Below are 22,078 nucleotides of genomic sequence, written 5' to 3'. Positions count from 1 at the left end.
AAGTTTTTGAAGCAAAATCAACCTTTTTCACCCTCTATTTTAGATACATAAATGCATTACATGAAAACATGGAAGAAATACTCAATAAAAGAGGGTTGTTTTTAAACAAAATCAACCCTTTTTCACCCTCTATTTTAGATACATAATTGGATTCTCCACAATTGTGAGCATTGTTTTATGATTTCTACTTTAGTGAATGTTTGTTTCTTAATCTTCTATATTAAGCTAAGGTCACAATTTATGTTTATTTTAAACACCGAGGAGGAAACAAATTGTGTAGAGAAAAAAATGAAACAAAAGGGTTGTAATCATGATAGTATTATTTCTTTAGACATGAATTTAGAAGATTTTATGATTTTCAATAAAACAAATTCTTCACAATAATAAGGAAAAGGTTATGGACACCTGTGGAAAATACATTTGTGATGTCAACATTGCATACATGATTTAATTTTTGAAAAAGGAGTAAACTTATAGATATTTAAACATTGGGTGATGGGTTTGCCTAGAAAATTATGCCCTTTTATTCATCAATGTCCTGAAAAAACCCCTTATCCACTTCTCAAAGCCAAGAATGATGATGCTTGTTTCATAAGCAAATAACTTAATGTATAAAATGAGGTGGTAATTCAGTTGGGGATTAATGAAAACTTGATTGGTTCAGAAATGCAACCATCGGTAAACAAACCGCATAAGGAAAAGATAAATACTAGTGCAATTTCTAATTTGGGTAAAGCTACAAACAAATATTTTGTGTGTCAAGCAAGTTACAAGAAGAAATGAGCCAACACGTGTGTCAAGGTGACAAAATATGTTGCTTCGATGGATCAAGTACTCCACGTATTTGAGCACAAAATGGTAGGAACATTTATGAAAAATAGGGTGATGAAGAGAAGTTTAATGGAGTGGGTGGAGCTAAATTAGGGGCTTTCCCTAGGTTATGTACCCCCTTCTAGCCACCTTACCAAAGGATGGACATTTGCAACTCTTAAGACGAAGCAAGATACAAAGGAAATAAATAATAAATCTTGGTTATGGGGGGCATTCGAGCTTGGCTTTGAAAAGTTGGCATCTAACCTTTAATGTCAGGACAAAGCCTTTTCTAATTCAACATGTTTAGGAAATGTTACTGGGTTTACCTATCCAGTTATAGAAATTAGAATTTATGGTTCAAGTGTATGTTGTATTAGGGAATTTTTATATTTTGACAATGTTGTAGTGCACAAAGTTGATAAGAGGGTGGAAAAACTACTAGTTTAGGTGGACCTTAATCAAGGCCTAGTTGCTAATTTGGAAGTTTTATGGGTAGGATAGGTTTTTAAGCAATCAATTGACTACTAGCACATCCCTTTCCATTGCTCATGGTGTTAGGAAGTCAGAAACCTAATAAAATATTTCCCTTATTACTCTAGTCCTATTACTTGAAAGGAAAAGTGGGTGACCAGCTCAAGAAACTTAGATTGGGAATCCATCATGAAGAAAAAGTAAAAGTTGTTGGATGAGTCACCTGAGATGGGTTCAACCACACAGTTATTGGAAAGCAGGAGAGTTGAGTCAGACTTCAAGCTGGCTAATTCATGGTAAAAGTAGAAGAAATTGGTGCTCACTATTTCTTTAGATTCTTCAGAAAAAGTTAAGAAATTAGGTATGGAAAATGTATTTCCTTCATTTTCTTCCTCTCCTTTTTTGTTGGTGGGTTCATCTAGTTTTTGAGGTTGAGGAGGATTGAAAAAATTGTCTAGTAGTAGAGGGTGTGGGACACTATGGAAATGAGGGTTTAAAGTGGGGGTGGATACCCTTTCTTATTTAGACACTGCAACTAGGGATGTGCCAGGGGTTCTATAAATTGTCTGACTATCTATGGGGTAGGCCCATTAGCACTTTCGACTTGGGTTGATTTGGGGGAGACAGTTTCCCTGTTAACTTCATAGTTTCTTTCTTGGGATAGTTTATATAAACCTGACATTGGGAGGAGTTCCATTATTCTCGATGAAGGGTTGTCCTCAACAAAATATTTTTTTCACTACTTTATAGTAGGGATATGAGGTTAGCACACCGGATCCCACCAAGATCTCTACAGTCCAAGGTAGAACTAATATCTTAATATCTAGAACATTGGAGGGTCAAGTACCAAAGGAGTGTTTGAGGACATGTCTATTTCACATGGTACTTTGGAAGAAGTAACACAATTCAAGAAACCAAAGGTCAAGTACTAGAATCCTTTGCTTAGGATTTTGATTGTTCAAGGCTGGTAGAGGGAAAATCTCCCCTAGGGATTTTTGGGTGAAACCCTAGCAGACTGAAAGTTGTCTATTCAAAGAAACATGCATTCATACAACCATTATGCTATTATAAGCAAATTCTATGATAAGGGTACGTACCTTTAGTCCTACGTTTGAGAAGGCCTTTAGGGTCCAAACCCTTCTTGGAGTTCCCTTCTTCACTTTTGTCCTACAAAACAAACATTTCAAAGAACACATCAGTACATGGACAAAAACCTATAAAGAAAACATCTTCATGTTACAAAGAAAGGTAGTTAGTTATGAAATCCAAACAACCATTTACACATGAATTCAAAACATGAATATCATTAACATAAAGAGGATTCAATTCGGGAACCAAGACATGTGTTTCTTTTATTATAGACAAATAAAGTACATAAAAAGGAATATGTTCACCTGAGTCACCTTCAGCAGGCTCCAAGCAAAGCTTCCTTCCGGATCCGTTCCAGCCTCAAGCCTCTAACAAAACTCCTTCCATGACTCTCTCCATGATGTCATAAATAGTGGATGAACATCAACACACAAGGAAACAAAGGTTTCCTGTACAAAATGGGGGAAGTGCAGAAGGCACAAGGGACTTCAGACCTGGTCAAGGGGAAAATCTCAGCATAATAACCTTTCTCTCTATTCTCTCCTCCCTTAGGCCTTCCCTTTGAGGTCTTTTTATACCATCTCCAAAGTAGTTTTTTAGTTAGGAGTTGGTTGGGAACAGTTGGGCCACGGGCACTAACAGGTGATCAGCAGGTAAAACCCACGATCTCTGCCCGAAAAGAAGGAATTTTATATTTTTTTAAGTGTTTTAATACATACACGCGGGTTGGATATACACAGACCCGCGTATACACACGTTTAACTCAGGGCAATGTCGCGTATAAGGAATAAAACACTGTTTTTTAAATTTTAGGACCAGGTCTGGAAGGAGGGGTTGCCCTAGGCCATGAGTACAGCATCACAAACCATAAGAGTGAGATTTGGAGCTATAACAGATGCCCCCTAATATATGAGGTCAGAAGGGGTACATGATGGCCGAAATATATTATGCGAGTACATGGAAGGAAGTCTGTCAAAAACCGAGGAGGACTTCACCAGAATTCAGCCTGCCAAGCCACCAAAGGAGATCAGAAAGAAACACTGTCTGAGGCGGGCATACCCATGCTCAGAAAAAGTAAAGCATGTCCGCATATCAAGTACAAGCGGATCCACTAAGTATACAAGTATAAATGACTGAAAGATACATAATGGATCATCTAATCATAATGAACAAGTACATGTCTAAATATCACATATAAGACTGTCAATGATGCTGAAAGATGGAATGGATCACTGATATCAAGGACTGATCCCAAAGGTACCAACTGAACATGATGGAATAGGATGGTACTACACTGCAAACTCAGGTGCCAGCATATAGAATGTCGCCATGACTGACTGCAACATATAAAGTGGAGTGGTATCAACTAGCAACAACAGGAGCAACTATCAAGTGAACCAATGAATGCTGATACAACCTGAGGTCTTCACCGACCACCGTGGTACATTTCTACACCATGGGAATAAATGATCTGAAGTCGACCATGTGAGAAATCGTTTGATTACCGGTCATTGATGTATACCGTTAACAAACGCGAGACTACTCACCAATAATGATAATGAGCGTCAAGGTACCCAGTACAATCTAACAAGTGTGAATAGATGAGCTGGAGTCGAACACCTGTAAGAATCTATCGATCAGGAGACAATGATGGTTTCCCACTGTCGATAGCGAAGGATCTGCCACTAATGACTGCAAACCCCAAGGTACTACCAAATGGACTCTAGATCTTTGCCCCAGAGCAATGAGCCAAAGTCGATAGGGAAAGATCCGCTAGAAGGAAGGCATTAAGGCATCCTCCATCAATCTAGCACGAGTGTAACCCGTAGGCCAATAATGTGGAAGGAATCGGACGAAAAAGATGTAGTAACCCAACCGAAGTACGTTTCCGGCGTACACAAGATGTGGCTAGCGCACGGCAGAAACCCTCTGAACCAACCAATAATGAAAGCCGACACAGAGGTGAGGTATCCACCAATAGGGTCAAATGGAAACCAAGGTACTGCACGAATCCCAATGTGTGATAATGTAAGCTGATGTCGAACACAAGGGAAACCACTCAGTCAAAGACCCATGATACTGATCGATGCTGAGCACAAGGTGACCTATCAATAATGAAAATAGGGCCAGGGTGCGGCTCTAGGCCTGTCCTCAGAGCAAGGTGTCGTCGTCGATAAGGACAAGACCCGCCAGTGAGAAGTCAATGGGGACCTTCTCAAACCGGCACGAGTAAAGGACCAATATAACTGATGTGATGATAGACATGACACTGAAAACCAGGGATGGCCGACTGAAAAAATGAGTCAAGAGACACCGCAGAGAGGCCGACTCAGGCTAACTTCCCTTGAACAAAAGCACGACTCAATGTGACTATGTGGCAGCATATGATGACTCTGTATAAGTTCGCCATGCAGGAGGCACGAACGAACCTTCCATATGATTGGAAGAGATAACCAATCGGGGGAGAACTGACTCAATAACAAGGTTATGGCGTACCTAAGTCAAACTAAATCCCACCCTGCGAAGGAGACTTTGTTTTGAGTGCTTTGTTCAAGGGCGACACGACTGACTCTAGCTGCCAACAATAAATGGAAATAATGTCCCTGTTCCCGCTCTTTTTGTAATATTTATTTTTTTGTCTTTTTCTGTTAAGCCGGAAAAATAATAAAAGAATGCTATGGTACAGTGGAAAGAGCGAGTGTCGGTGAAACAGATGATCTAGTTCCCGGGATGGGAACGTTCCTATGCTCAATGCAGGGAGGTGAACACTCGTCAGTGACACTCAAAGGTATGCTCCTTCCACAGGTCAAGGTGTGTCAAGCTGCAGAAGTCAAGGTATGCAAGGTTGATTTTGCAGACGTCATGGTCAAAATTTGGCTTAAACACGAGTCCAAGTGAAGCCGGCTTTAGGCCAAAAGGTGCAAGTGGTCAACATGCAATGCAGTAGTACAACTCAACACAAAGGAGCCTCTAGGGTATAAGGCCAGAACAAAGCGGAGAAGCTAGAGGAATGAGTCTTCAACGCATAAGTCATGGTGAGACTACAGAGGACTCCCGAGCCTACTCAAATCGGAGCAGCATGGGCAACAAATGTCAGTGAGGTGCTAACTAGGATGCCCATGTAAAGGATGGCTCTACCATCGTGTCATGATTTAAAGAATCGGCGAGTGAAGATGGCTTACGAACCATAACACGATGGGATCGACCCTATGGCAGATGTATCGGTCAAATGGAGGCTAGTATGCATAATGCAACGGAAAAAATGGTGTCCCTAACCTATATGCCAGTGAGAACACGATACCTGCCATGACGGGTCAGCAGTCATGGAACTATCTCGAACTGTCGAAAAACGTCCAAAATGTCCTGAAAAACAAACCAATCTCGACATTCCAAGCTCCCAAGTTAAAAGTCACATGAGGCCAAACAAAATAAAATTTTGAAAAAAATTTTCATTTTCAAAACTTATAAAAAGCATTTTGGACTTACCATTTTTACCATTTGAGTTTGAGAGCAAAAGATTTGGAGCAAAAGGAGCAATCTTCCCACAGCCAGATTCAACCGTTCAAATTCGTCGAATACCTCCAGGTAACCCTTATACTTAGCTTGTAATTGATTGTGATAGTTTTTAAGATTTATGATTGAGGTTTCACCATTAAAATTTTGTCAAAATTTCGCTCGCAGCGTATACGCGGGTTGGTAATTTCGAACCCGCGTATACGCGAGCCCTACACACGATTGTGTGCAAAGGGACCCGCGTATACGCCGCAAATCATTTTAAATAAAAACTAACGGTTTAAACTCAATTTTTTTCTCAGGATGCCTATCACGTGGCATGAAAGAGAACATGCAGCGGTAGACAATGAAGTTATGAACAGTCCAGAAGCATTGGATGCACTCCGGGGATGCGGTTTGCTTAAATTTTTCAAATTGCCAAATATGAAAGCGAACACGCGATTGCTCGAGATGCTCATTGATTATTGGGATGTCGATGAGGAAGCTTTTATGATCGATCAGATGCCACTCAGGGTAGAAGTGGAGGACATCTATTTTATCACGGGCCTTTCCCGAAGGGGAGAGGTAGTACAGTCCCGGGGCAGGTCACAGAGTGCCCTCTCTATAGAGGACTATGTACAGATATACTGCCCTGGACATCCCAAGAAGGTTGGGAGCCAGATTTCCATTACACATGTGGCGAGTTTGTCACTTAGGATAATCCTATTTACCATGGCTCGGGTGAACGGATCATCCTCTCTGCATCAGGCGTCACGACAAAACATGAGCGTGGCAGTTGACTGTCTTACTACTGTGTTTGACTGGTGTACTCCTCTTCTGGCCAACATGAAGAGCCACCTCACTTCTATCGGGAGGGGTCAGACTAAAAACTTTGGCTATGGAAGCATCTTGTGCACTTTCTTTTTCGAGAAGGTTCCCGCACTCCGCCCCAGGGTAGCAGTTTCCATCAGCACCCCACGCGACCCACGCATGGGCCGGTGGGCTGATATGATGAAACGTCTGGGGGGTGGGGAGGTCCCAAGGACTGCATTTGACGATGACTTCTTCACCTGGTGGGATCAGCAGATCATCGCCGTGGATGACTACCCCTATGCTGGACTGGATTTTCGAGGAGATCCTGATTTAGCGTTGCCACCAAATGCAGCATGGGGCGAGATCGGTAAGATTTTTGATTTTATGATTTTTTTAGATTTTTCAAATATAATGATGAATTTTGAAAAATATTTTTTGATGAGATTCAAATGACTGATATGATGATCATGTTCCAGACATTGGGCCTGTACGACCAGATGGATTCCCGCGGCATGGACGGCGTGGCCGAGGAGCCGAAGAGGCGGCTGCTGATACAGAACGGACTCTAAACAACGTCCAGCGACACTTGGCGAGACTGAGCTACCAAGTACCGATGGCCATCATAGAGGACCTTCCTCCAGATATGCAGCGTCATGTGGTTGGCATGCCACGTGACTGGGTTCGCATCTTTCGGAATGTGGCCACTGCTTTAGTGACATACTTAGATGCTCATCCTGAGCCGAGGCATTAGATATGCCGGACATGATTATGGGCATTTGAGTCCCAATTTTGTATATTTTTGGACACACATATGTACACTCGAGACGCTTTGCGATATATATATATATATATATATATATATATATATATATATATATATATATATATATATATATATATATATATATATATATACAGTTTGACTTTTTGATGCGTGATTTTATTGTGATGAATGATTAATATGCCAGTCTAATGCTTGATTAGCGATAGAATCAGCTAACCAATTATGAGATCTTGGAATATGCAAATAATTAATATAAGTAAATGATCTTTGCAACAACCTCACCCTTAAATACTGGCGATATAAAGATGGATCCCGTACCCGATAAATGTTATTTAATTGAGACACTATCAATTGAGAATCAAGATAAACTACCAACGAGTCGATCCCATGAGAGATTGCCTCGATAATAAATTAATAACAGCAGTATACTCGGCCATATTGTTTGAAGCAGGACCGATGCACACGCCTCTTGATGCCATCAATTGACCAGTTGGATAATAGAGTACCCAAGCTGCGGAAGCAAGATTCCGAGTGTGCCGACTAGCACCATCGGCGAACCCAAAATAAACCAAATCATCCATCAACACCTGCCAAAGCAGACCAAAAAGTGCTGATATCAGAAAACTCTCGATGATATATGTACAAATATACATAAAATACAAAGAAGCCATTGCCTGGTAAAACTAAGCAAAGTACTTCTTTAGGTAGAGCCCATTTCGGGGCTCCGCCAGCTTGTTTCCTTCGAAATCAATTAACTCATATGATCCTTTTTCTAAAACTCGTTTAATGATGAAAGGACCGTACCACATAGGCTTAAATTTGCCTGCCCCCAAGGCGTCCTTATCTTGGTCATAGACCAGGACAAGGTCACCTTCAGAAAAGACTCGAGGACGGACAGACTTATCATACTGAGTTTTAACCCTTTTCTTATGGGCCTCATTCATCGTGGCGGCATCTCGACGCTGCTCATCGAGATGTTCCAAGTGAACCAGGCGCTCCTCGAGACTCGAAGTCTCAGGAAGAAGCTCAACAGCCAACTTCAGAGATGGAATTTCACATTCAACCGGAAAGATAGATTCCATCCCGTAAACCAACTGAAAAGGAGTAAAACCAGTAGCCGTTTTGACGGAGGTTCGATATGCCCAAAGAGCCGAATACAACATAATGTGCCAATTGGACCGATTTTTATCGATTGTCCGTTGGAGTATCGTGTTAAGAGTTTTATTGACTGCCTCGACCTGTCCATTGGCCTGAGGATAATAAGGGGACAAATGCTCCTGACAGAAACCTAATTTAAGAGCTAATTCAGACATTAATTGATTCTGAAAATGACTGCCATGGTCAGTGACAATCTCTCTTGGGATGCCGAATCTTGAGATAACCTGATTGAAAAGAAACAAAGCTGCCGTGTCACTGTCGTTCTTATAAGTAGGCATGGCCTCAGCCCACTTCGTAAAGTAGTCTACAGCCACGATAATGTACTTGTGATTCGCCGCTGAAGGCGGATTACAAGTTGTAAAATCAATACCCCACTTAGTAAATGGACCGACGGTGACAACGGGAAAAAGGGGAGCTGGATGGGCGCGCATCTTGCGAGTAAAAATTTGACACGGGTGACAGCGTTTTACTGCTTCCACACAGTCCTTAAAAAGTGAAGGCCAAAAATAGCCGGCACGTAAGATGCGCTGGGCTGTAGCAAGCCCTGATAGATGACCGCCACAAGCTCCACTATGGCAATCATTAAGCACAGACTCTGCTTCCTCTAAGGTTAAACAGCGCCGAAGGATTGAATCAACCCCTCGACGGTATAATGTGTCACCAATGATAACATAGTTTTTAGCCAGGTGACGTAATTTGCGACGTTCATCCTTGGAGAAAGTAGAGGGAAACTTCGAAGTCTGGAGATAAACAATGATATCTCCATACCAAGGGTCGAGTGAAGAGATGAGGAATAAATGTTCGTCGGGAAAACTTTCCTCATAAACAGTATCCTCTCCATAAGGAAGCTCAGAAATTAGCTCTGCGAAATTAGCTCCTTCCATGACTCTCTCCATGATGTCATAAATAGTGGATGAACATCAACACACAAGGAAACAAAGGTTTCCTGTACAAAATGGGGGAAGTGCAGAAGGCACAAGGGACTTCAAACCTGGTCAAGGGGAATATCTCAGCATAATAACCCTTCTCTCTATTCTCTCCTCCCTTAGGCCTTCCATTTGAGGTCTTTTTATACCATCTCCAAAGTAGTTTTTTAGTTAGGAGTTGGTTGGGAACAGTTGGGCCACGGGCACTAACAAGTGATCAGCAGGTAAAACCCGCGATCTCCGCCCGAAAAGAAGGAATTTTATATTTTTTTAAGTGTTTTAATACATACACGCAGGTTGGATATACACAGACCCACGTATACACGCGTTTAACTCAGGGCAATGTCGCGTATAAGGAATAAAACATTGTTTTTTAAATTTTAGGACCAGGTCTGGAAGGAGGGGTTGCCCTAGGCCATGAGTATAGCATCACAAACCATAAGAGTGAGATTTGGAGCTATAACAAAGGCTCCTTCTCACTGATCCTAGATTTAATTCTAGGGCATCTTATGACTAAGTAGTTTGGAACAACTCACAGTGACGAATATGAGTGGCTTCACCTAGGCCTCATAGTGTGGATGGTGGTATCAATAGGTTCCCCATCTCTTCTCTTCTCCATGGGAGAGGGGTGTTGGGAATATAAAGATTTTTCATTCTAGTGGAAAAAAACCAAACCTAATAAAGGGTTGTATTATAGAGGGTTTTTGAGGGTTGGGGGGTTTGGGAGAACATTTTAGGAGGCACAGATAGGGTACAAACAGTCTGAAAATTTCTACTACTTCTTTATTTTGGGCGCTTAGAGAGATCAAGAATAAGATGGGAGTGATCTAATGTTACTTCTCACTTGGAAATTTCGGGGGGTGGGAGAGGTCCCCAAAAAGAGAGCCCTTAAAAAGCTAATACAGGAAGTTAGGATGGATATATTTATTTTACAAGAAACAATGTTTGAAGGTTCTAAATTTATGAGTTTTCTCTCAAAGTTTCTATCAAAGTGGAAATTCAGTTTGACTGACGTGGTAGGTCTTTCCGGAGGTCTTGTTACAACTTGGAATGAAGGCATAATGAATGTAGTGAACTTTAATTCTCTAGATGGGATACACTTAGAATGTTACTCTATTTGTGATTAATTTAATTTCAAACTCATTAATTGTTATGTCCTGTATAATTATTGGGAGACCTTTTGGTTTAGTAAGCAAGTCTTTCAGATCAATCACATCATAATTATTTGGTCAACGTTTTGAACCAGCTAATTTGGTGGCCTAGCCCTCTCGCTGACTTGGACAAGATAATTAGTTTGATTGATTACAATTATTAATGCTCTGATTGTTTATCTGTTTTATGGTACTTGGGGAGATGGGTCTGCATGTGACCGCGTACTTCCGGCTGGCTGGAATATGACACTTGTCCTTTTCTCATTTTTCATTCTCCCGCTCAATGTGTAACCCTAAACCCTACTTGGCTCAGCCATTTTTTTTTGTTTGGTGAGGAGGTGGCTCTGTGTGACTGTATGCTGGTTGTTTTTCTTTCGAGGGTTATGAACTTGTCGTTATGGTTCAATGCCGGTTCTCCGAACGGTAACTTGTTCACTAGTAAGTTCTGGTTGCTCTGTTACACTCTTTGATGGGTTTTTCTACTTGTTTGCTGCTCGTTTGATAGCTCTCTGGTCGTTTTCCAACGCTTTGCGACTGTAGGTGTTCGACACTATAACTTTGTGGTTTTACTCTTTGTTGATAGCTATCAAGATTCAAGCATTCCTGGCTATGATTGTGGCTTTTTGGCTTTACTGTTCACCTGGTTTCATTGTTTGTTTGCGCGCTCAGGTAGAGGTGACCCTGGTCTCGGCCTCGGTTCATTGGTTATTCAGGTATGTTCTCCTTCTGTGCTTCAGTGTTTTTCCGCTTCTCCTTCGATTGCTAACAGTTGCGGCCCCTTGTGGTCAGGGTCACTTACACTTCTACTACCTGTTGCGGTTTCTACTCCGGAATTTTCAAACCCTTCCTTCCTGGTAAGCAAAGTTTCTTTACAGTAACCCTCTTCTCGTTTCTTCTCCGGACATCATGGGATTCAACTTGTTTCCTAATCTTGTTACTGCTGGTGTTTGCTGGTGGAGGCAATTCGTTTGACACTGGTTTCGGCTCCTCTGGCACTCCACTGGACTGGGTAGGGTCTTTCCACGGTCTCACTGTCCGTCGACTGTTGTTTTGTTAGGTTGCAACTGTTGGTAGTTTGATTGTTTGGCTATAGGTTTCCGTTGTTGTAGTTCTAGGTTGAAAGTCCAACTATGTAATTAAATTTGAGGGTTTGCAACCCGAGTATGTTTCCAGGGTTTGTCCCCGGGTACTCGGCCTTCACTCTGTTACTGTCTGGTTGATTTTAACTCGATAATATATTTAGGGTTCTGTATCCAACTCTTGGCTCGCCTTGTATTGAATCTCAACATATCTTAGTTGGTTTCTTGGTTTGTTTATTATATGACTGTAGACTTAATAATGAATTTTCTTTTTCTCTTATGAAAAAAACAATAATCTTGCTTAAGAAATAGTGAGTTTGTTACCTGGTTATGCGTATAGTCTTTGTGTTTCTAGACTATGTACTTAATGGTTTGAAACCCTCTGTTCTGTGGCTTTTTCCTTCGTTCGGTTCTAAGTCACTGTCCCCAATACTCTTGGGTTCCCGTCGCTTGAACTTGTCATCTTTGCTCAGCCTTACGCTCTGTCACAACATTCATTCAACATACGAATGTTTTCTCTTGCACTTTGGAATGTAATCAATGTTTTGTTTGGAATTGGACTCAATGAATTCAGTTAGAAACAGGAAAAGAATTAGTTGCACATGGAAATCGGATTGTTGTAGAATAATACTTCTTTAATGCTTTGTTGCTCTTCTGTTATGGTGGGAATCAACCCTTAGAATGATTTTCCAGTTTTATTTTATATGACTCATTAAACAATTTTAGGAAACTATTAATAGTTACATACAATTATTCTAGAAACTGTCAATTTTAATGTATCTAAATCCTAAGATTAATTAAAAAGGAAAACAGAGTTTTGTTTTGTTTTGTTTTTGTTTGTTTGTTTGTTTGTTTTTTTTTTTTTTTTTTTTGGTTTTGTTTTGTTTTGTTTGTTTGTTTGTTTTTTTTTTTTTTTTTTTTGTTTTGTTTTGTTTTGTTTGTTTTATTTTTTTTTCTTTTTTATTTTTTTTCCTGTAATTAAATTAAAAAAAAAACCCTCAACAAAAGAAACAAAACAAAATTGAAACTGATGCAATTTGGAAATAAAAACAAACAGTTTAGGTACGATGACCTATCAACCATCCAACCTGTAACTGTAAGACAAACACCTGCCTTCTTGTTTACTCTGAGCTGGATGCTCCTGCATCGGGCTCCCGAGGTAACAAAAAGTCATGGCTCCGTTCCATGACTTCCTCAATGGAATAGCCTACTCGTTATATCTGTGTCACATCCAGCCATGAACTGTCCTCAATGGGATGGTTCTTCCACTTGATGAGGTACCGAAGGTACTCTTTCCTATGAGTGCGTTTGGCCACCTGTGTGTCGAGAATTCTCTCGATCTCAAGGGGCTGAACCATAGGCATTTGCCTCATCCAAGAACCATCTTCAACCTGGGTGTCCCATGCTGGCTGTGCTGCACTGTCGTCTTCAAGACTGGCAGTAAATGGAAACAGATCTGCCACATTGAAGATGGGTGATATGCCTATCCCTGGTGGTAGCTATAATTCATAAGCATTGGCAGAGAATTTGCGAAGAATTTTGCAGGGGCCAATCTTCTTGTATTTCATCTTGTTATATTCACCCCTAGGAAAACGTTCTTTGCGTAAATGCGCAAGGACTTCGTCCCCTACATTAAACTGTACTTCCTGCCACTTTAAATCTGCATGCTATTTATATCTCTCGCTGCTGTCCTGCAATTTCGATTTTACCTACTCGTGTAAGTCATTCATTGCCTTGGCGAAATCTTCCCTGTCAGCACTCCTTCTTTCTAATTTTCCCAGATCTCGTAGCTCATGCACTCCACGATGATGCATGCCATAAAAAATATGAAAAGGACGGTAAACTATGCTACAATTTAGTGAATCGTTATAAGCGAATTCCGCCTAAGCAAGCACACGATCCCACATCCATGAGTTCTCTCCAACCAAACTTCGTAGCAGGTTTCCCAAGCTCCTATTCACCACCTTCGTTTGCCCATCAGTTTGTGGGTGATACGCGGAGCTGAAATTCAACTGAGTGTCCAACTTCTTCCATAGGGTGTGCCAAAAATGCCTTGTAAATTTCACATCCCTATCCGAGATAATGGACCTCGGTAAGCTGTGCAACCTGACGATCTCCATGAAAAACAAGTGTGCTACGTGAGTGGCATCACTGGTTTTTCGACAAGGAATAAAATGCACCATTTTCAAAAACTGATCTATTACCACAATCACCAAGTCGAAACCATGCTGCGTTCTTGGTAGACCCAAGACAAAATCCAAGCTAATTGAGTCCCACGGTCTACTTGGAATAGGCAGTGGCGTGTAGAATCCTGCATTTGGCTATGCCCCTTCGCCAATTGGCACACTTTACACCTAGTCACATATCGCTGCACATCCCATCGCATCTTTGGCCAGTAATAAAAGTTTCCTACCTGTTCTAATGTTTTGTCTAAGCCAAAATGTCCGGCTAGACCTCCACTGTGCTTCTCCTGAATGATATTCTCTCTCATCGAACAATCGGGAATGCATAATTGTCCTCCTTTAAACAATAGTTTCTCCTGCAAATTATAGTCCAACCATGGACTATTGTTTCTCAGCAAAGGACTCTGACAAGCTTCATAAGCCTCTTTGAAGTTTGTGTCAGTCTGATACAATTCTTTCAAATGCTCAAAGCCCAACACTTGTATCGTACTCTCCTGCAAGAGCAACGCTCTTCTGCTCAATGCATCTTCCACCTTGTTGGCCTGCCCGCTAATGTGTTTCAACACAAAGGTGAAAATCTGTAAATATTCAACCCACTTAGCATGCTTGTGATTCAGTTTATGCTGTTGTATCACATATTGCAGTGTAGAATTATCAGAGAATAAAACAAACTCACTCCTTAGCAGATAGTGTCTCCAATGATACAGTGCTTGAACAACAACATAAAATTCTTTGTCATAAGATGAATACTTCTGCCTGCTCTTATTCAACTTCTCACTGAAAAACACAATAGGTTTGTCTTCCTGACTAAGTACAGCTCCAATGGCCATACCGCTTGCATCATAGTGAACCTGGAAAAGCTTGTTAAAATCTAGCAATCTCAGGATTGGTCTTTCTGTAATCTTCTTCTTCAGTAGCTAAAAGCTTTTCTTTGCTACCTCGGTCCAACAGAAAGGCTAACTTGCCTTCTTTATAGTGTCCAACATAGGTGCGCAGATCTCACTGAAATTCCTTATAAATTTGCGATAAAAACTTGCCAACCCATGGAAACTACGTACCTCAAACAGACTTTTTGGGGATGGCCAGTTAATGATTGCTGCAATCTTTTCTGGGTCCATCTTCAGCTCATTCTCTGCAATCACAAAACCCAGATAAACCAGTTCTCTTTGAAGAAAAGTACATTTTTTCAAATTTATCAGCAGCTTATTCTGCTGCAATTTCCCTAACACACTTCGAACATGTCGGAAGTGTTCCTCTTTAGTCCTGCTGAAAATCAATATATCATCAAGATACACTATCACAAACTTTTCGATGAACTCCTTCAGCATTTCATTCATCAATCACATAAAGGTACTAGGGGCATTACTTAACTCGAATGGCATTACCAGCCACTCATACAGCCCTTCATTAGTCTTGAAGGCTGTCTTCCATTCATCCCCTTCCCTGATCTGAATCTGGTGGTAACCACTCTTCAGATCGATCTTTGAGAAGTATGCTGCCCGCTCAGGCAGTCCATCATATCGTCCATCTGCGGTAGTGGAAACCTGTACCTGATGGTAATCTTGTTGATGGCCCTCGAATCTGTGCACATTCGCCATTCTCCTCCTTTCTTGGGAGCGAGAACTGTCGGAACTACGCAAGGGCTCAAACTCTCCCTTATCAGCCCTTTATCCAACAATTCCTGCACCTGTTTTCTGATCTCCTCATTATCTTTGGGGCTCATCCAGTATGCTGCCTTGTTCGGTAGACTTGCTCCAGGTATAAAGTCAATATGATGATTGATACTCCTCTTAGGAGGCAGTTTATCTGGTAGATCATCCACTACGATATCGCTAAACTCCTGCAACATCTCCTGAATTTCTGCTGGTAAATCTGAAATTTTAGTGTGTAGTAACATTGTCTTTGGCCTCCTTACTACTACATAATTCACTTCATTGTCTTCGATCTGCTTTAAGAATTCCTTTCCTCCCACCAGTAACGCTTTTACTCCACTTGTTTCTGTCGTTTCTTCCTCCTTGATGGGCACAAGCGTGTGCTTATTCCCATCTTTGAAAAACATGTAACAGTTTGTCTGCCCATCATGCACTACCTTCCGATCATACTACCATGGCATTCCTAGAAGTATATGGCATATGTCCATTGGCATAATATCACAAACAACCTTGTCCTTATACCTGCCAATTTGGAACTCTACTTCACATTGTTCGTCAACCAACAACTGATGGCCTTTCTGCAACCACGATACCTTATAGGGAGTGGGATGCTTCAGCCGCTTCAAACCCAACTTCTCTACCATATCTATGGCAACCAGATTATCCATGCTCCCACTGTCGATAATCATCTTACAACATTTTCTGTGTGGCTTACAAACTGTCTGGAACAATGCCTTCCTTTGAGTTTGTTCAGCTGTCTCTTTTTCCAGTTTCAACAGTACTTTATTTAGAACTAAGGCTTCCCCTATTTCCGGCACATTTTCTGCTTCCTGGGGGGTGCGTCTGCTTCCTCCGGCTATGCCACATATGCTCCCTTGTGACCAGCTTGTTCCGCTTCAGGACACTCAAAATACCTGTGCCCCCACTTGTGGCACTTGTAGCACTGATAGTTAGCTCCTCTGCCTCGGCCATTTCCTCTTCCTTGCTAATATGGCCTTCCACCTCTAGTGTTGTCTCCTTTTTCTACTGTCCTAGAAGTTTTGGAACTATTACCCTCTTCACTATTGCTGGCAGTTCGTCCTCTGCCATAAGACTGTCCTCTTCCTCTGTCGGTTCCCCGTCCTCTCCTAGCATTTTGTTTTCTAGTGATCTTCTCCTCTGCCTTCATGGCACTCTGGTAGGCTTCCTCTATATTTTTCGGGGAAAGAATGTTGATTTCATCCAATATTTCCAATCTTAGACCATTTACATACCTTGTTGTTTTCTCCGAGGTGTCCTCCATGTAACCAGCTCTTAAATTTACCCGGTAGAATTCTTTAGTATACTCTCTCACTATCATCCCTTTTTGCCTCAAATTTTGCACTTGCTGATGCAATGCAATCTGGTAGTCTTTGGGCAGAAATCTGCCTTTCAACTTGGCCACCATTCTTGGCCATTTCTTTATTGGAAACTTGTTCATCCTTCTTCTTTCCGCCTGGACACTATCCCACCACAAGGCTGCATGTCCTTTCAGCTTTGTTGCAGTGAACTTAACTCTCCGATCTTCATTAACCTCTTCACATTCGAAATATTTGTCCAATTCTCTGATCCAATCCAACAGAACTTCTGTGGACAAGTTGCTGTCATAATTTGGAATTTCTGGCTTAGGCTTACTGCTAGCCAATAGGACCGACCTCAACAATCTAATTTTTGGTCCTTCTTCATCTGATCCATCTATTGCAACTATAGCTTCTTCGTCACTATCATCTCCTACCTCTGGATCCCTTCTCCTCCCTGCTTCAACTGCCTCCAAACGGGCAGTAAGGATCCTAATTTCCTCCCGCAATCCTTCCTCTGCTACTCTCCGAGCTCCTCTTCCACGTCCTCACCTTCCAACTTCCATTTCTCAGGAAATCTCCAAAAACTCTGCTCTGATACCAAAATTTGGTGGCCCAGCCCTCTCGCTGACTTGGACAATATAATAAGTTTGATTGATTACAATTATTAATGCTCTGATTGTTTATCTGTTCGATGGTACTTGGGGAGATGGGTCTACATGTGACCACGTACTTCCGGCTGGCTGGAACAGGACACTTGTCCTTTTCTCATTTTTCGTTCTCCCACTCAATGTGTAACCCTAAACCCTACTTGGCTCAGTCATTTTTTTTTGTTTGGTTAGGAGGTGGCTCTGTGCGACTGTATGCTGGTTGTTTTTCTCCTGAGGGTTATGAACTCGGCGTTCTGGTTCAATGCTGGTTCTCCAGACAGTAATTTGTTCACTGGTAAGTTCTGGTTGATCCGTTACACTCTTCGATGGGTTTTTCTACTTGTTTGTTACTCGTTTGATAGCTCTTTGGTCATTTTCCAACGCTCTGCGACTGTAGGTGTTCGACACTGTAACTCTATGGTTTTACTCTTTGTTGATAGCTGTCAAGATTCAAGCATTCCTGGCTATGATTATGGTTTGTTGGCTTTATTGTTCACCTGGTTTCGTTGTTTGTTTGCGTGCTCAAGTAGAAACCACGAGGTGACCCTGCTCTCAGCCTTGGTTCATCAGTTATTCAGGTATGTTCTCCTTCCGTGCTTCAGTGTTTTTCCACTTCTCCTTCGGTTGCTAACAGTTGTGGCCCCTTGTGGTCAGGTTCGCTTACACTTCTGCTACCTGTTGCAGTTTTTGCTCCGATGTTTTCAAACCCTTCCTTCCTGGTAAGCAAATTTTCTTTATAGTAACCCTCTTCTCATTTCTTCTCCGGACATTGTGGGCTTCAACTTGTTTCCTAATCTTGTTACTGCTGGTGTCTGCAGGTGGAGGCAATTCGTTGGACACCAGTTTCGGTTCCTCTAGCACTCCACTAGACCGGGTAGGGTCTTTCCACGGTCTCACTATCCATCGATTGTTGTTTTGTTAGGTTGCAACTGTTGGTAGTTTGATTGTCTGGTTGTATGTTTTCGTTGTTGTAGTTCTAGGTTGAAAGACCAACTCTGTAATTAAATTTGAGGGTTTATAACCAGAGTATTTTTCCAGGGTTTGTCCCCGGGTACTCGATCTTCACTCTGTTACTGTCTGGTTGATTTTAACTCGATAATATATTTAGGGTTCTATATCCAACTCTTGGCTCGCCTTTTATTGAATCCCGACGTATCTTAGTTGGTTTCTTGGTTTGTTTATTATATGACTGTAGACTTAATAATGAATTTTCTTTTTCTCTTATGAAAAGAAAAATAGTCTTTCTTAAGAAATAGTGAGTTTGTTACCTGGTTATGCGTGTAGTCTTTGTGTTTCTAGACTCTGTACTTAATGGTTTGAAACCCTCTGTTCTGTGGCTTTTTCCTTTGTCCGGTTCTAAGTCATTGTCCCCAATACTCTTGGGTTCCCATTGCTCGAACTTGTCGTCTATGCTCGGCCTTACGCTCTGTCACAGCATTCATTCAACATATGAACATTTTCTCTTGCACTTTGGAATGTAATTAGTGTTTTGTTTGGAATTGGACTCAATGAATTCAGTTAGAAATAAGAAAAGAATTAGTTGCACATGGAAATCGGATTGTTGTAGAATAATACTTCTTTAATGCTTTGTTGCTCTTCTGTTATGGTGGGAATCAACCCTTACAATAATTTTCCAGTTTTCTTTTATATGACTCGTTAAACAGTTTTAGGAAACTGTTAATAGTTACATACAATTATTCCAGAAACTGTCAATTTTCATGTATCTAAATTCTAATATTAATTAAAAAGGAAAACAGAGTTTTGTTTTTCTGTAATTAAATAAAACAAAACCCCTCAACGAAAGAAACAAAACAAAACTGAAACTGATGCAATTTGGAAATAAAAACAAACAGTTTAGGTACGATGACCTGTCAACCATCCAACCTGTAACCCATAAGACAAACACCTGCCTTCTTGTTTACTTTGAGCTGGATGCTCCTGCATCATAATGTGGTTCATCTTCAGGACAAAGGTGAAAAAATCCATAGATCCTAAGGAATAAATAGCAAGGGAGCATCAAGGTCCAAAGTTAGATGTTTAGAAACTAGCCGTTAGGATATTAGTTAATTAATTAATGAAAATATATTTTTAATTTTTAATTACCAATTGAAAACTAGTTGTTAAAAACTAGCCATTAATTGTTTATATAAATGTTTAACTATTTGCTAATAAAACTATTATATATATATATATATATATCCATTAATTAATATAATAACCAAATAAAAATTATTAATAATATTAAATTATTATGTATTGACATTATTTCATATCATAACTAACAAATAAATTAATAGATGGAACAATAAAAATAGAAATATTTAATATATATATATATCTATATATATATATATATATATATATATATATATATATATATACCAAATAAGGAATAATATTAAAGACCATTTTTTAAAACAAATTAATATTATCTCTATTTTGAAAGAAGATATAATATAATTGTCAGTGAAGGATTCAGGATATCTGAATGATCCCTATTATATTTTGGAGGGGATATGAATCTAATTTTGTCAGATAGAGAAAAGTGGGGAACACCTTCTTGATCATAGCTTCTCTCTCCTTTTTTTAGTGAGTTATTTGAAGATTCCAGCCTTGTCAATGTGTAACCCAGACCACTTGGACCAACCTAGATAAACAAGCAGGTTGGGGAAGTTGGGGTCTCTAAGAGTCTAGATAGATTTTCGGTGGCAGAGAAATTACTTTCACTAGTTGGGCTACACAAAGTTTGGATGGTGAGGGAAGTTCTCTTGAAGGGGGTTTTTGATCATTCTATGGTGGTTTTATAGTTGGGTAAACTTGAGAGGGGGAAGAAAACACCTTATAAATTCAACCCTATATGGATGAAAGACACATGTTTTAGGGAGCTGGTAAAATTGTGTGGAAGAAACTTTGATCAATGTTCACCACTTACATCAACATAAGTAATGATGGAGGCTCTTAAATTGGCCAAACAATGAGTTATTGAATGGGACACAAAGAAGAGGTTTGAGGAGTAAAGGGATTTGTAGTCTTTAAATGAGTCAATATCATTTTATTGAAAAAAAACCTTCCGGTTTATTGGAGGAACAAGAGTTGTTAGGGCTACAACAAGGGAGGAAAAATGAGAGACTCTTCTAGTGAAGGAAGAAGAAAATTAGAGGATGAGAAGCTAAGTTATATCATTAGTTAAAAGGGAAAAATACAATTTTTTTTCACATATTCATTGAGTATAGAAAGGTGGTCAATAATATTTGGGTATTAAAATCAAAGGATGTTGACCCAATATCTACACAAGGGGGCCTACAAAAGGAGGGGGTCAAACATTTTCAACATATCTTCCGGGAGCTTGCAGTAAATCATAAGGTGGAACAGATGAATGTTGTTAGTGCATGCCCTAGAATTTTTTAGCCAAAGGTTAACCAAATTCATTTCGCACAACTAACACAAACAAACATTCAAGGGGTGCAAAATAAGACTAACAAATCCAAGAGTGCTAGTGAGAAGGTGGACAATAGAGTTATTTCTAGAATTTTTTGAGCTCCTAGGGGAAGACCTGGTTAGGTTAATGGAGGAATTGAGTCTGGGAGGGATAATTCACGTGGCATTGAATTTTATCTTTCGTGCCCTCAAACCCAATATTTCAAATCTTGATACTTTTGACGACTTGCTCCTTTTTCATTATGCAATTTTCTTTATAAAATTAACTCAAATATTTTAGATGACAAGTTAAAGGACCGTCTCTTGGAAGGGTTATCCCTGGAACAATTTGGTTTTTGAAAAACAACAAAATTATAGATGCAGTAGGCGCAATAGAGGAAGGACTCCATACTCTCCAAACAAAGAAGCTACTTCAACTTGTATTAAAATTGGACCTAGTTAAAGCCTATGAATGAGATAACTGGGTATTTCTTAGAGTCATTCTTCTTCAGATTATACTCTCATTGGAAATGATAAATTGGATAATAGTTTGTGTCTCATCAGACACTTTTTTAGTATTGGTCAATGGAGTTCTATCAAATTTCTTCAAAGCCTCAAGGGGCATTAGGAAAGGATGTCCTCTATCACCATTTTTTTCATATTAATTGTGGAAGGCTTGAGTTGCTTACTAAAACAAGCCATTAGGAATGGATACATCAAAGGAATAAAAGAATTAGCTTTGATACATCTCCTTCATATTCTCTTTGTTGATGATGTTTTGGTTTTTGGATATGGGAAAGTGTAGGTTTGAACACATCTCTGGAGTATCATAAAAAAAAATTGTAGAGCATCAAGGATGGAGATCAGCTCAAAAAAGTCCTTTGTATTGTATAGTGGAATTTTAGACTGCTGCCTCAACAACCTAAAATATTTTCTTCAATTTCATTTTTTGTCAATTGAACAAGGTTTAAATTATCTAGGACTTAAAATCATGGCTAACAAATATAAGGCAACAGATTGGGGCTGGTTGGTGGAGAAAGTGCAATCCAATATCACTCACTTGTGTAATGTATATATTTGATTG

This window comes from Pinus tabuliformis, chromosome 8 (genome assembly GCF_031772625.1).
Source record: "Pinus tabuliformis cultivar Carrire ecotype Pingquan chromosome 8, CPIR1, whole genome shotgun sequence".
NCBI classification, from domain to species: domain Eukaryota; kingdom Viridiplantae; phylum Streptophyta; class Pinopsida; order Pinales; family Pinaceae; genus Pinus; species Pinus tabuliformis.
Note: the sequence above shows the minus strand (reverse complement) of the source record.